The following is a 16614-nucleotide window of genomic DNA, read 5'->3' on the forward strand; positions in this document are numbered from 1 at the left end:
TACTTTTGCCCGCTTCTCCTACACGGTTAACCCGATTGACTTCAAACTTGGGATGTACCATCTCAAGACCTCGGACAACACCATGGTAAAAAATCTAAAGTTTTTGACATACTATATGACGGTGGCGGGGCATCAAATTTACAGTTTCAAAATTCTTACTTAACGAAGCATTGCCGGTGGTACGTTTAACCTAGAGCTATGAAAATTGGTACACATATGTAACAGACTATAATCTACAAAAAAGCCTGTTGGTGCCATATGCTAAACCTAACAGGAAGTCCGCCAGAGGCGAGGCATCAAATTTTGTGTTTCAAAATTCTTATTTAATGAAGCATTCCCGGCTGTACATTTCACCTAGAGTTACCAACATTTGAAGACATATGTAACAGCCCTCAAGGTACAAAAAACTCTTTTTGAACCATATGCTAAACCTAACAGGGCGTCCGCCATTTTGATTTACTTTGGAATGTGTTGCCATTTTTTGGGCCATTTCATAGGGGTCTTATTTTAACGAACTCCTCCTACAGAGTTTATCCGATCATCTCCAAACTTGGTGTGATTCATCTTAAGATGTTGAAGATGAAAAGTTATTAAAAGCTTTTTATTTCGTCGCACGCTGTTGCCGTGGCATGCACAGTTTGCAAAGGAAAAAATTCCCTCTTAATGAAGCATTCCCAGTTGTACGAAGCAGCGAGAGCTACGAAAATTTGGAGACAAATTTAACATCCCACGATGTACAAAAAAGTCTCTTGGTGCCATGTGCTAAACCCAACAGGAAGTCCCGTAGGGGCCGGTCATCACATTTTGAGGTAAAAAACTCCTCTTTAACGAAGCATTCCCGGTTGTACGTTTCACCTAGCGCTATGATAATTTAGAGGCATACATAAGAGCCCACGATGTACAAAAAAGTCTCTTGGAACCATCTGCTAAACCAAACAGGAAGTCCGCCATTTTGATTTACGTTGGGATTTGTAGCCATTTTTTGTGGCCTTTTTTAGGGGTCATATTTTAACGAACTCCTCCTACAAAATTTATCCGACTGTCTTCAAACTTGGTGTGCTTCATCTTAAGATGTTTAAGATACAAAGTTATCGAAAGTGTTTTATTTTGTCGCACACCGTTGCCATAGCGGTGCATTGTTTGCCAAGTAAAATGCTGCTTTTTTTTTTTTATCTAAACATGTGCAAAAACTCATGAAACTTTACACACACATCAGGCTTGTCATAAGCATGAATATTTTAGAGAGTTTTTCTGCAATTTTCAATAAATGGCTCAATAGCGCCATCTCGACATATTTATGAAGCTTTTGGAAATGTATGATTCAGCTCGATGTGAAAAAATTTGGATACCTATCAGCCTAAGACTTACAAAAAAGTTTCTAAAGCCATATGCTAAACCAAACAGGAAGTCTGCCATTTTGATTAACTTTGGTATTTGATACCATTTTTGGGGCCTTTTATAGGCGTCATATATTCTTTGGTACGTTTCATCTTAAGATATTTAAGATGAAAAGTTATTGAAATTTTTTATTTTGTCGCACGCCTTTGCTGTAGCGATGCATTGTTTGAAAAGAAAAATGTTTTTTATATGATTCAGCTAGATGTGTGAATATTGGGAGATCAGCCTAAGACTTACAAAAAAGTTTCTAAAGCCATATGCTAAACCAAACAGGAAGTCTGCCATTTTGATTAACTTTGGTATTTGTTGCCATTTTTGGGGCCTTTTATAGGCGTCATATATTCTTTGGCGCGTTTCATCTTAAGATATTTAAGATGAAAAGTTATTGAAATTCTTTATTTTGTTGCACGCCTTTGCTGTAGCGATGCATCGTTTGCAAAGAAAAATGTTTTTTATATGATTCAGCTAGATGTGTGAATATTGGGAGGCATACCTATCAGCCTAATACCTCCAAAAAGTATTCTACGAAAATTTGTAGACATATGTAGCAGCCCACGATGTTTAAAAAAAGTCTCTTGGTGTCAAGTGCTAAACCCAACTTCTTTTCTTGATAATTTGGAGGCATACATAAGAGCCCACGATGTACAAAAAAGGTCTCTTGGAACCATATGTTAAACCAAACAGGAAGTCTGACATTTTGATTTACTTTGGTATTTGTAGCCACTTTTTGGGGCCTTTTATAGGGGTCATATTTTCTGCAAAACTTATCACATCGTCTTCATTCTTTGGCATGTTTCATCTTAAGATATTTAAGATGAAAAGTTATTGAAATTTTTTATTTTGTCACATGCCTTTGCTTTAGGGATGCATTGTTTGCAAAGATTTTTTTTTTTAGTCTAAACACGGGGAAAAACTCACAAAACTGCACACAGATCAGATCTCTCATGAACATGAATATTTTATAATTTGTTGTGCAATTTGTAATAAATGGCTCAATAGCGTTGTCTAGATAGTTTTATGAAGTATATCCGATTATATGGTTCAGCTAGATGTGTGAATATTGGGAGGCATACCTATCAGCCTAATACCTCCAAAAAGTATTCTATAGCCATGTGCCAATCCATTTTGATTTTCAATTGTGCATCATTTTTGGCCTTCCATGAAACTTTGCAAACACAAAGCATGTCTAAAACATTTACAATTTAGACGGTTTCCTATGAAACAGTACCCCAATATGCCAGTACCCCGACATGCAAATACCCCAACGTGGCCCGGGTTGCGAGGGCCCTTTATAGCTGCTCGCAGCTCTAGTTAGGGCCCGAGCAGCGGCGGCGGCGGTGCCGCTGCGAGGCCCTATTGTTTTTGTAGGAATTCTTCTTATTATTATTATTCTTCTCCGCAAACAATCGCATTTTTGAGACACTAAACGTGACCGAAAACTCACCAAACTTTACACGCACATCAGGCCTGGCGAAAAATTTGATATTTTAAAGTCGCCATACATGATAACAGAAAAATGGCTCCTTAGCGCCCCCTACATAGGTTAAACGGATCCCTGTCCCGCTACGATTGTCCGACGGCTATGAAAATTGTGTGGCACCTGTAGCACATCCCAATGAACAAAAACCTCTTTGAAGTGTGTACCCTAAAATAGACAGAAAGTGAGGTATGAGTATTTAAATGTCCAATTTTTGCCAATTTTTGCACATTTACAGGGGTCATACTTTTGCCCGCTTCTCCTACACGGTTAACCCGATTGACTTCAAACTTGGGATGTACCATCTCAACACCTGGGACAACATCATTGTGAAAAATGAAAAGTTTTTGATATACTATATGACGGCGGTGGCGCATCAAATTTAGAGTTTAAAAATTCTTACTTCACGAAGCATTGCCGGTTGTACGTTTAATCTAGAGCTACGAAAATTGGTACACATATGTAACAGGCTATGACCTACAAAAAACTCTTTTTGAACCATATGCTAAACCTAACAGGAAGTCCACCATTTTGATTTATTTTGGAACGTGTTGCCATTTTTTTGGCCATTTCATTGGGGTCTTATTTTAACGAACTCCTCCTACAGTGTTTATCCGATCATCTTCAAACTTGGTGTGAATTCATCTTAAGATGTTGAAGATGGAAAGTTATTGAAAGCTTTGTAGTTCGTCACACGCTGTTGTCATGGCATGCACTGTTTGCAAAGGAAAAAAAATATCCTTAAAGAAGCATTCCCATTTATACGAAGCAGCGAGAGCTACGAAAATTTGTAGACATATGTAATAGCCCAAGATGTACAAAAAAGTCTCTTGGTGCCCTGTGCTAAACCCAACAGGAAGTCCCCCAGGGGCCGGGCATCACATTTTGAGCTAAAAAACTCCTCTTTAACAAAGCATACCCGGCTGTACGTTTCACCTAGAGTTACCAAAATTTGTAGAGGTATATAACAGCCCTCGAGGTACAAAAAACTCTTTTTGAACCATATGCTAAACCTAACAGGACGTCCGCCATTTTGATTTACTTTGGAATGTGTTGCCATTTTTTGGGCCATTTCATAGGGGTCATATTTTAACGAACTCCTCCTACAGAGTTTATCCGATCATCTTCAAACTTGGTGTGACTCATCTTAAGATGTTGAGGATGAAAAGTTATTGAAAGCTCTTTATTTCGTCGCACGCTGTTGTCGTGGCATGCACGTTTTGCAAAGGAAAAAAATCCTTCTTAATGAAGCATTCCCAGTTGTACGAAGTAGCTAGAGCTACAAAAATTTGTAGACATATGTAACAGCCCACAATGTACAAAAAAGTCTCTTGGTGCCATGTGCTAAACCCAACAGGAAGTCCCCCAGGGGCCGGGCATCACATTTTGAGCTAGAAAACTCCTCTTTAACGAAGCATTCCCGGTTGTACGTTTCACCTAGCGCGATGATAATTTGCAGGCATACATAAGAGCCCACGATGTACAAAAAAGTCTCTTGGAACCATGTGCTAAACCAAACAGGAAGTCTGCCATTTTGATTTACGATGGGATTTGTTGCCATTTTTTGTGGCCTTTTTCAGGGGTCATATTTTAACGAACTCCTCGTACAAAGTTCATCCGACCGTCTTCAAACTTGGTGTGTTTCATCTTAAGATGTTTAAGATGCAAAGTTATCGAAAGTTTTTTATTTTGTCGCACGCTGCTGCTATAGCGATGCATTGTTTGCCAAGTAAAGTGCTGCTTTGTTTTTTTATCTATACATGTCTGAAAACTCATGAAACTTTGCAAACACATCAGACTTGTCATGAACATGAATTTTTAGAGATTTATTGTGCAATTTGCAATAAATAGCGCCCTCTAGACATTTTTATGAAGTATTTCCGATTGTATGATTCTGCTAGATTTGTGAAAATTAGGACAGACCCCTATCAGCCTAATACCTACAAAAAAGTATTATGTAGCCATTTGCCAAACCAAAGAGGAAGTCCGCTATTTTGATTTTATTTTGGGAATTATACATCATTTTTGGCCTCTTTCATAGAACTTTGCACAGACAAGGCATGGGAAAAACTAACATTTTAAATGGTCCTTGTTCCATGTAACAGTACCCCAACGTGCCAGTACCCTGACGTGCAAGTAACCCAACGTTGTGCTCAATAGCGCCCTCTATGCATTTTTATGGAGCATTTCCAATTGTATGATTCAAGCGATACACAACTAAAGATGACTTGACCTAGATTTTTGAAAACTGGGAGGCATACCTATTAGCTTAAGACCTACAAAAAGTATTCTGTAGCCGTATGCTAAACCTAAAAGGAAGTCCGCCATTTTGAATTTATTTTGGGAATTGCACACCATCTTTGGCCTTTTGCACTCACAAAGCTTGTCAAAAACATTTTAGATGGTCCTTGTCCGATTTGACAGTACCCCAACGTGCCAGTACCCCGACGTGCAAGTACCCCAACGTGGCCCAGGTTGCGAGGGCCCTTTATAGCTGCTCGCAGCTCTAGTTCTTCTTCTTCTTCTTTTTCTCCGTAAACGATCACGATTTTGGGTACCTAAACATTTACGAAAACTCACCAAACTTTGCACACTCCTCAGGCCCGGCGAAAAATTTGATATTATGAAGTCGTCATAACAACGCGACTCTATAGCGCCACCTAGCATAGAAAAATAAAAACCAAGCCCGGCATGTTTGAGCTAGAGCAACGAAAATTGGCAGGCACGTGTAGCACCCCGAGACGCACAAAAAAGTCTATTGGGACCATGTAGCTAAAATGTACAGGAAGTGAGCTATGAATTTTTTAATGTCCAATTTTGGCCTATTTTGGCACATTCACTGTGGTCATGCTTTTTCCCCCTTTGCAAACATTTTTCATCCAATTGACTTCAAACTTGGCATTTATCATCTCAAGACCTGAGAAAACAACTGGGGAAAAAATCTTGCCTTTTCGAAATACTATATGACGGGGGCGGGGCATCAAATATTGCCTTTAAAATTTCATTTGTCCAGAAAGAGCAAATGCTTAATAACTCCCATGTTCAAGCTCCAAAAAATCTCAAACTTATCAGGCAACTTAATAGTCACGGCCTGAAAACATCTATATGATAAAATTCAGTTATCCATGTAGCGCCACCTAGTGGTAACAATAATTGTCATACTTTACGTTTTTAGCTACTGTGCTGAGCTCGTTGAAGGGATCCAGTTGGAAATTGGTCAGAAAAGCCTTAAGATGTTGATCATGCCCCACACCGAATATTGTAACTTTTCGCCAAAGGGCGTGGCCGCTACGGTGCCGCAAAATCTGAAGATTTCTCGTGACAACAAAAGCTGCATTAACTTGACCGAGATGATGCTATCTTCTCAAAATTGTACACAATTGATGAGAGTCCAGCCCTAAAGACATCTACAAACTTATATTTCATCTTACTGATAGCGCCACCTACTGGCAATTTTTTTTCTTACGATTTTTCTTCAATGTTTTTCTCCAACCATGTTAACTGGACCTACCTCATATTTGCTCAGATGAGGGTGTCGGCCTTCATGCTGTCACAACACGAAGTTTGTGAGTTTTCGCGAGTCGCTGTGGGCGTGGCCAAGCGCTGTTCGCCAAGAAAACAACGCCAATTTTGAGGGCCTAAACTGGCACAGAAACACACGAAACTTGGCACACACAGCTGGCCTGGCAAAATGAGCAATTTTTTATCGGCGATTGTGCTATTTTTACAAAAATGACTCAATAGCGCCCCCTAGAAATCTTTAACGAAACAGCCCCAGTTGTACGTTTAAGCAAGAACGACGAATATTTTTAGGTGTATGAGGGAGCCCAAGACCTACAAAAAAGTCTCTTGTACCCATATGCTAAAATGAACAGGAAGTGAGCTACGAATTTTTGAATGTCCCATTTTTGACGATTTTTGCACATTCACAGGGGGCAGACTTTTGCCCACTTCTCCTACACGTTTCATCCGACTGAGTTAAGACTTGGCCTGGACCATGTCAAGACCTGAGCCAACGACAGGGGGAAAATTTTTGACTTTTCAAAATACTATATGATGAGGGCGGGGCATCAAAATTTGTGTTTCGCAATGAAAAAGGATATGCTTGATAACTCCCCGGTACATGCTCCAAAAAATCCCAAACTTGACATGTATGTTTATCGTCAAGGCCTGAAGTTATCTCTATGACAACATTCAGTTATATATGCAGCGCCACCTAGCCCTTGAGGCATAAAAAAAAAATACCCCACATACGGTATTTTGTACAAAAAATGTAAACTCATTCTAAGTGTGATAACTAAGTCATTTATGAATATTCTTTTAGTTTCCACCACTCAAAATGTTCACTGGCATCAGACTTATCCAAACATATATATATTTTTATTTATTTTTGATAGCCTTTATGGACATTAAAAGCAATATCGTGAATGAAGGATATGCTTAATAACTCCACGGTACATGCTCCAAAAAAAATCCCACACTTGACATGTATGCTTATAATCAAGGCCTGAAGGTATCTCTATGACAACATTCAGTTATAAATACAGCGCCACCTAGCCCTTGAGGCATTTATATATATATATATATATATAAAAAAACTCACATACGGTGTTTTGTACAAAAAATGTACACTCATTCTAAGTGTGATAACTAAGTCATTTATGAATATTCTTTTAGTTTCCACCACTCAAATTGTTCACTGGCTTCACACCGATCCAAACGTATGTACGTTTCCATTTTGTTTTATTCATTTTTGATTGCCCCTTTGGACAATAAAAGTAACATTGTGCAATGAGTACAACGAGCGATGATGTGTATATACACTTTTACAAAAAATACCAATCAGGGCAACTCATTGCCTAAAAATAAAAAAGGACGCTGATTTTTGCAGGTCTACATTCAGTTATATATGCAGCGCCACCTAGCCCTTGAGGCTTATTAAAAAAAAAAATACCCCACATACGGTATTTTGTACAAAAAATGTAAACTCATTCTAAGTGTGATAACTAAGTCATTTATGAATATTCTTTTAGTTTCCACCACTCAAAATGTTCACTGGCATCAGACTTATCCAAACATATATATATTTTTATTTATTTTTGATAGCCTTTATGGACATTAAAAGCAATATCGTGAATGAAGGATATGCTTAATAACTCCACGGTACATGCTCCAAAAAAAATCCCACACTTGACATGTATGCTTATAATCAAGGCCTGAAGGTATCTCTATGACAACATTCAGTTATAAATACAGCGCCACCTAGCCCTTGAGGCATTTATATATATATATATATATAAAAAAACTCACATACGGTGTTTTGTACAAAAAATGTACACTCATTCTAAGTGTGATAACTAAGTCATTTATGAATATTCTTTTAGTTTCCATCCATCCATCCATTTTCTTGACCGCTTATTCCTCACAAGGGTCGCGGGGGCTGCTGGCGCCTATCTCAGCTGGCTCTGGGCAGTAGGCGGGGGACACCCTGGACTGGTTGCCAGCCAATCGCAGGGCACACAGAGACGAACAACCATCCACACTCACACGCACACCTAGGGACAATTCGGAGCGCCCAATTAACCTGCCATGCATGTCTTTGGAATGTGGGAGGAGACCGGAGTACCCGGAGAAGACCCACGCGGGCACGGGGAGAACATGCAAACTCCACCCAGGAATGGCCGAGCCTGGACTCGAACCGGAGACCTCAGAACTGGGAAGCGGACGTGCTAACCACACGTCTACCGTGCCGCCCTCTTTTAGTTTCCACCACTCAAATTGTTCACTGGCTTCACACCGATCCAAACGTATGTACGTTTCCATTTTGTTTTATTCATTTTTGATTGCCCCTTTGGACAATAAAAGTAACATTGTGCAATGAGTACAACGAGCGATGATGTGTATATACACTTTTACAAAAAATACCAATCAGGGCAACTCATTGCCTAAAAATAAAAAAGGACGCTGATTTTTGCAGGTCTTAACAACCACCAAAACCCGTTGAGCTTGACACACACTGGCAAAAAAAAATATTCTACATGTAAACGTTTATTATGCCATTTTCAAAGAAATTTTGCTTCCAATATGCCAGTACCCCAACGTGCAAGGACCCCAACGTGGCCCGGGCTGCGAGGGCCCTTTATAGCTGCTCGCAGCTCTAGTTAGGGCCCGAGCAGCTACCGCTGCGAGGTCCCTATTGTTTTTCGATCGGATTATTATTATTATTATTATTATTATTCTTCTTCTTCTTCTTCTTCTTCTCCGTAAACGATCACGATTTTGGGTACCTAAACATTTACGAAAACTCACCAAACTTTGCACACTCCTCAGGCCCGGCGAAAAATTTGATATTATGAAGTCGTCATAACAACGCGACTCTATAGCGCCCCCTAGCATAGAAAAATAAAAACCAAGCCCGGCATGTTTGAGCTAGAGCAACGAAAATTGGCAGGCACGTGTAGCACCCCGAGACGCACAAAAAAGTCTATTGGGACCATGTAGCTAAAATGTACAGGAAGTGAGCTATGAATTTTTTAATGTCCAATTTTGGCCTATTTTGGCACATTCACTGTGGTCATGCTTTTTCCCCCTTTGCAAACATTTTTCATCCAATTGACTTCAAACTTGGCATTTATCATCTCAAGACCTGAGAGAACAACTGGGGAAAAAATCTTGCCTTTTCGAAATACTATATGACGGGGGCGGGGCATCAAATATTGCCTTTAAAATTTCATTTGTCCAGAAAGAGCAAATGCTTAATAACTCCCATGTTCAAGCTCCAAAAAATCTCAAACTTATCAGGCAACCTAATAGTCACGGCCTGAAAACATCTATATGATAAAATTCAGTTATCCATGTAGCGCCACCTAGTGGTAACAATAATTGTCATACTTTACGTTTTTAGCTACTGTGCTGAGCTCGTTGAAGGGATCCAGTTGAAAATTGGTCAGAAAAGCCTTAAGATGTTGATCATGCCCCACACCGAATATTGTAACTTTTCGCCAAAGGGCGTGGCCGCTACGGTGCCGCAAAGTCTGAAGATTTCTCGTGACAACAAAAGCTGCATTAACTTGACCGAGATGATGCTATCTTCTCAAAATTTTACACAATTGATGAGAGTCCAGCCCTAAAGACATCTACAAACTTATATTTCATCTTACTGATAGCGCCATCTACTGGCAATTTTTTTTCTTACGATTTTACTTCAATGTTTTTCTCCAACCATGTTAACTGGACCTACCTCATATTTGCTCAGATGAGGGTGTCGGCCTTCATGCTGTCACAACACGAAGTTTGTGAGTTTTCGCGAGTCGCTGTGGGCGTGGCTAAGCGCTGTTCGCCAAGAAAACAACGCCAATTTTGAGGGCCTAAACTGGCACAGAAACACACGAAACTTGGCACACACAGCTGGCCTGGCAAAATGAGCAATTTTTTATCGGCGATTGTGCTATTTTTACAAAAATGACTCAATAGCGCCCCCTAGAAATCTTTAACGAAACAGCCCCAGTTGTACGTTTAAGCAAGAACGACGAATATTTTTAGGTGTATGAGGGAGCCCAAGACCTACAAAAAAGTCTCTTGTACCCATATGCTAAAATGAACAGGAAGTGAGCTACGAATTTTTGAATGTCCCATTTTTGACGATTTTTGCACATTCACAGGGGGCAGACTTTTGCCCACTTCTCCTACACGTTTCATCCGACTGAGTTAAGACTTGGCCTGGACCATGTCAAGACCTGAGCCAACGACAGGGGGAAAAATTTTGACTTTTCAAAATACTATATGATGAGGGCGGGGCATCAAAATTTGTGTTTCGCAATGAAAAAGGATATGCTTGATAACTCCCCGGTACATGCTCCAAAAAATCCCAAACTTGACATGTATGTTTATCGTCAAGGCCTGAAGTTATCTCTATGACAACATTCAGTTATATATGCAGCGCCACCTAGCCCTTGAGGCATAAAAAAAAAATACCCCACATACGGTATTTTGTACAAAAAATGTAAACTCATTCTAAGTGTGATAACTAAGTCATTTATGAATATTCTTTTAGTTTCCACCACTCAAAATGTTCACTGGCATCAGACTTATCCAAACATATATATATTTTTATTTATTTTTGATAGCCTTTATGGACATTAAAAGCAATATCGTGAATGAAGGATATGCTTAATAACTCCACGGTACATGCTCCAAAAAAAATCCCACACTTGACATGTATGCTTATAATCAAGGCCTGAAGGTATCTCTATGACAACATTCAGTTATAAATACAGCGCCACCTAGCCCTTGAGGCATTTATATATATATATATAAAAAAAAACACATACGGTGTTTTGTACAAAAAATGTACACTCATTCTAAGTGTGATAACTAAGTCATTTATGAATATTCTTTTAGTTTCCACCACTCAAATTGTTCACTGGCTTCACACCGATCCAAACGTATGTACGTTTTCATTTTGTTTTATTCATTTTTGATTGCCCCTTTGGACAATAAAAGTAACATTGTGCAATGAGTACAACGAGCGATGATGTGTATATACACTTTTACAAAAAATACCAATCAGGGCAACTCATTGCCTAAAAATAAAAAAGGACGCTGATTTTTGCAGGTCTTAACAACCACCAAAACCCGTTGAGCTTGACACACACTGGCAAAAAAAAATATTCTACATGTAAACGTTTATTATGCCATTTTCAAAGAAATTTTGCTTCCAATATGCCAGTACCCCAACGTGCAAGGACCCCAACGTGGCCCGGGCTGCGAGGGCCCTTTATAGCTGCTCGCAGCTCTAGTTATTATTATTCTTCTTTATTCTCCGCAAACAATCGCGATTTTGGGTACCTAAATATTCACGAAAACTCACCGAACTTTGCACACTCCTCAGGTCTGGCGAAAAATTTGATATTATGAAGTCGTTATAACAACGCGACTCTATAGCGCCCCCTAGCATAGAAAAATAAAAACCAAGCCCGGCACGTTTGAGCTAGAGCAACGAAAATTGGTAGGCACGTGTAGCACCCCGAGACGCACAAAAATGTCTATTGGGACCATGTAGCTAAAATGTACAGGAAGTGAGCTATGAATTTTTTAATGTCCAATTTTGGCCTATTTTGGCACATTCACTGTGGTCATGCTTTTTCCCCCTATGCAAACATTTTTCATCCCATTGACTTCAAACTTGGCATTTATCATCTCAAGACCTAAGAGAACAGCTGGGCAAAAAGTCTTGCCTTTTTGAAATACTATATGACGGGGGCGGGGCATCAAATATTGCCTTTAAAATTTCATTTGTCCAGAAAGAGCAAATGCTGAATAACTCCCATGTACAAGCTCCAAAAAATCTCAAACTTCTCAGGCAACGTAATAGTCACGGCCTGAAAACATCTATATGACAAAATTCAGTTCTACATATAGCGCCACCTAGTGGTTACAATAAATGTCATACTTTACGTTTTTAGCTACTGTGCTGAGCTCGTTGAAGGGATCCAGTTGAAAATTGGTCAGAAAAGCCTTAAGATGTTGATGATACCCCACACCGAATATTGTAACTTTTCGCCAAAGGGCGTGGCCGCTACGGTGACGCAAAGTCTGAAGATTTTTCGTGACAATAAAAGCTGCATTAACTTGACCGAGATGATCCTATCTTCTCAAAATTTCACACATTTGATGAGAGTCCAGCTCTAAAGACATCTACTAACTTACATTTCATCTAACTGATAGCGCCACCTAGTGGCAATTTTTTTTCTTACGAATTTTCTTCTACGTTTTTCTCCAAACACGTTAACTGGACCTACCTCAAATTTGCTCAGATGAGGGTTTCGGCCTTCATGATGTCACAACACGAAGTTTGTGAGTTTTCGCGAATTGCTGTGGGCGTGGCTAAGCGCTGTTCGCCAAGAAAACAACGCCAGTTTTGAGGGTCTAAACATGCACAGAAACTCCTGAAACTTGGCACACACATCTGGCCTGGTAAAATGAGCAATATTTTATTGTTGATTGTGCTATTTTTAAAAAAATGACTCAATAGCGCCCCCTAGAAGTTTTTAATGAAGCAGCCCCGGTTGTACGTTTAAGCAAGAACGACGAATATTTTTAGGTGTATGAGGGAGCCCAAGACCTACAAAAAAGTCTCTTGTACCCATATGCTAAAATGAACAGGAAGTGAGCTACGAATTTTTGAATGTCCCATTTTTGACGATTTTTGCACATTCACAGGGGGCAGACTTTTGCCCACTTCTCCTATACGTTTCATCCGACTGAGTTAAGACTTGGCCTGGACCATGTCAAGACCTGAGCCAACGACAGGGGGAAAAATCTTGACTTTTCGAAATACTATATGATGAAGGCGGGGCATCAAAATCTGTGTTTCGCAATGAAAAATGATATGCTTGATAACTCCCCGGTACATGCTCCAAAAAATCCCAAACTTGACATGTATGTTTATCGTCAAGGCCTGAAGTTATCTCTATGACAACATTCAGTTATATATGCAGCGCCACCTAGCCCTTGAGGCATGAAAAAAAAATACCCCACATACGGTATTTTGTACAAAAAATGTACACTCATTCTAAGTGTGATAACTAAGTCATTTATGAATATTTTTTTAGTTTCCACCACTCAAAATGTTCACTGGCATCAGACTTATCCAAACATATATATATTTTTATTTATTTTTGATAGCCTCTATGGACATTAAAAGCAATATCGTGAATGAAGGATATGCTTAATAACTCCACGGTACATGCTCCAAAAAAAAATCCCACACTTGACATGTATGCTTATAATCAAGGCCTGAAGGTATCTCTATGACAACATTCAGTTATAAATACAGCGCCACCTAGCCCTTGAGGCTTATATAAAAATAAAAAAAAATACCCCACATACGGTATTTTGTACAAAAAATGTACACTCATTCTAAGTGTGATAACTAAGTCATTTATGAATATTCTTTTAGTTTCCACCACTCAAATTGTTCACTGGCTTCACACCGATCCAAACGTATGTACGTTTCCATTTTGTTTTATTCATTTTTGATTGCCCCTTTGGACAATAAAAGTAACATTGTGCAATGAGTACAACGAGCGATGATGTGTATATACACTTTTACAAAAAAATACCAATCAGGGCAATTCATTGCCTAAAAATAAAAAAGGACGCTGATTTTTGCAGGTCTTAACAATCACCAAAACCCATTGAGCTTGACACACACACTGGCAAAAAAATATTCTACATGTAAACGTTTATTATGCCATTTTCAAAGAAATTTTGCTTCCAATATGCCAGTACCCCAACGTGCCAGTACCCCAACGTGCAAGGACCCCAACGTGGCCCGGGCTGCGAGGGCCCTTTATAGCTGCTCGCAGCTCTAGTTATTATTCTTCTTCTTCTTTATTCTCCGCAAACAATCGCGATTTTGGGTACCTAAATATTCACGAAAACTCACCAAACTTTGCACACTCCTCAGGTCCGGCGAAAAATTTGATATTATGAAGTCGTTATAACAACGCGACTCTATAGCGCCCCCTAGCGTAGAAAAATAAAATCCAAGCCCGACACGTTTGAGCTAGAGCAACGAAAATTGGCAGGCACGTGTAGCACCCCGAGACGCACAAAAAAGTCTATTGGGACCATGTAGCTAAAATGTACAGGAAGTGAGCTATGAATTTTTTAATGTCCAATTTTGGCCTATTTTGGCACATTCACTGTGGTCATGCTTTTTCCCCCTTTGCAAACATTTTTCATCCAATTGACTTCAAACTTGGCATTTATCATCTCAAGACCGAAGAGAACAGCTGGGCAAAACATCTTGCCTTTTCGAAATACTATACGACGGGGGCGGAGCATCAAATATTGCCTTTAAAATTTCATTTGTCCAGAAAGAGCAAATGCTTAATAACTCCCATGTTCAAGCTCCAAAAAATCTCAAACTTCTCAGGCAACGTAATAGTCACAGCCTGAAAACATCTATATGACAAAATTCAGTTATACATATAGCGCCACCTAGTGGTTACAATAAATGTCATACTTTACGTTTTTAGCTACTGTGCTGAGCTTGTTGAAGGGATCCATTTGAAAATTGGTCAGAAAAGCCTTAAGATGTTGATCATGCCCCACACCGAATATTGTAACTTTTCGTCAAAGGGCGTGGCCGCTACGGTGACGCAAAATCTGAAGATTTTTCGTGAAAATAAAAGCTGCATTAACTTGACCGAGATGATCCTATCTTCTCAAAATTTCACACATTTGATGAGAGTCCAGCTCTAAAGACATCTACTAACTTACATTTCATCTAACTGATAGCGCCACCTAGTGGCAATTTTTTTTCTTACGAATTTTCTTCTACGTTTTTCTCCAAACACGTTAACTGGACCTACCTCATATTCGCTCAGAGGAGGGTTTCGGCCTTCATGATGTCACAACACGAAGTTTGTGAGTTTTCGCGAATTGCTGTAGGCGTGGCTAAGCGCTGTTCGCCAAGAAAACAAGGCCAGTTTTGAGGGTCTAAACATGCACAGAAACTCCTGAAACTTGGCACACACATCTGGCCTGGTAAAATGAGCAATATTTTATTGTTGATTGTGCTATTTTTACAAAAATGACTCAATAGCGCCCCCTCGAAATTTTTAACGAAGCAGCCCCGGTTGTACGTTTAAGCAAGAACGCCGAATATTTTTAGGTGTATGAGGGAGCCCAAGACCTACAAAAAAGTCTCTTGTACCCATATGCTAAAATGAACAGGAAGTGAGCTACGAATTTTTGAATGTCCCATTTTTGACGATTTTTGCACATTCACAGGGGGCAGACTTTTGCCCACTTCTCCTACACGTTTCATCCGACTGAGTTAAGACTTGGCCTGGACCATGTCAAGACCTGAGCCAACGACAGGGGGAAAAATTTAGACTTTTCGAAATACTATATGATGAGGGCGGGGCATCAAAATTTGTGTTTCACAATGAAAAAGGATATGCTTGATAACTCCCCGGTACATGCTCCAAAAAATCCCAAACTTGACATGTATGTTTATCGTCAAGGCCTGAAGTTATCTCTATGACAACATTCAGTTATATATGCAGCGCCACCTAGCCCTTGAGGCATGAAAAAAAAATACCCCACATACGGTATTTTGTACAAAAAATGTACACTCATTCTAAGTGTGATAACTAAGTCATTTATGAATATTTTTTTAGTTTCCACCACTCAAAATGTTCACTGGCATCAGACTTATCCAAACATATATATATTTTTATTTATTTTTGATAGCCTCTATGGACATTAAAAGCAATATCGTGAATGAAGGATATGCTTAATAACTCCACGGTACATGCTCCAAAAAAAAATCCCACACTTGACATGTATGCTTATAATCAAGGCCTGAAGGTATCTCTATGACAACATTCAGTTATAAATACAGCGCCACCTAGCCCTTGAGGCTTATATAAAAAAATAAATAAATACCCCACATACGGTATTTTGTACAAAAAATTTACACTCATTCTAAGTGTGATAACTAAGTCATTTATGAATATTCTTTTAGTTTCCACCACTCAAATTGTTCACTGGCTTCACACCGATCCAAACGTATGTACGTTTCCATTTTGTTTTATTCATTTTTGATTGCCCCTTTGGACAATAAAAGTAACATTGTGCAATGAGTACAACGAGCGATGATGTGTATATACACTTTTACAAAAAAATACCAATCAGGGCAACTCATTGCCTAAAAATAAAAAAGG

Source organism: Festucalex cinctus, chromosome 6, assembly GCF_051991245.1.
Source record: "Festucalex cinctus isolate MCC-2025b chromosome 6, RoL_Fcin_1.0, whole genome shotgun sequence".
NCBI classification, from domain to species: Eukaryota; Metazoa; Chordata; class Actinopteri; order Syngnathiformes; family Syngnathidae; genus Festucalex; species Festucalex cinctus.